The sequence below is a fragment of the Haliaeetus leucocephalus genome, unplaced genomic scaffold (genome assembly GCF_000737465.1).
Source record: "Haliaeetus leucocephalus isolate CR32 unplaced genomic scaffold, Haliaeetus_leucocephalus-4.0 Scaffold240, whole genome shotgun sequence".
NCBI classification, from domain to species: domain Eukaryota; kingdom Metazoa; phylum Chordata; class Aves; order Accipitriformes; family Accipitridae; genus Haliaeetus; species Haliaeetus leucocephalus.
In genome coordinates, this window is record NW_010972676.1 from 5,565,856 (window position 1) to 5,566,466 (window position 611).

Here is a 611-nt window from a genome sequence, read left to right on the forward strand (position 1 = left end):
CCCCCAATCCCTTAAGGATATCTTCCCTTTCCCCCCATCCTCTCTTGTTAGCGTCAGCTTGGCTGTTCTTATGTTTAGATGGAATGGGAGTTAAGAATGTCTGGTCATTGAAATTAGAAGCAGAATTATTGAGCCATCAAGCAATGTGTTATCTGAATAAATTACTTCCATCTTGTGTTAATTCTTCTGAGCACAAAGTTATCACTTGAAGAAAACATGTATCATATCTGAAAGTAAATGAGGTAAAATCTATTGCCACTGTGTAGTCAAAGTGCACTTTTCCCTGGCAGCCACTGATCTAGTTTACTTGCAGAACTGAGTGCGGAACAGGGCTCTCAATTTATGTATTTTCATTCTCCTTTGGCCTTGTAATGTAATTGGCTGGCAGATTATGAGATTTTAAAATGGTCAAGCAATGGGCTCTGGCAATGGAACTGAGCATAGTCTGAATCTAGTGCTGCTTTTCTACACTGAGTTACAGACCAGCTTCACTGAAATCTGATTACATAAATGAGTTAATGATTTTCCCCACCTATTAGAGCAAAGAACAACCTCTGGTGCGTTTAAAATATTCATTATATGACTATCAGCATTCCCTGTGTCCTGAATGC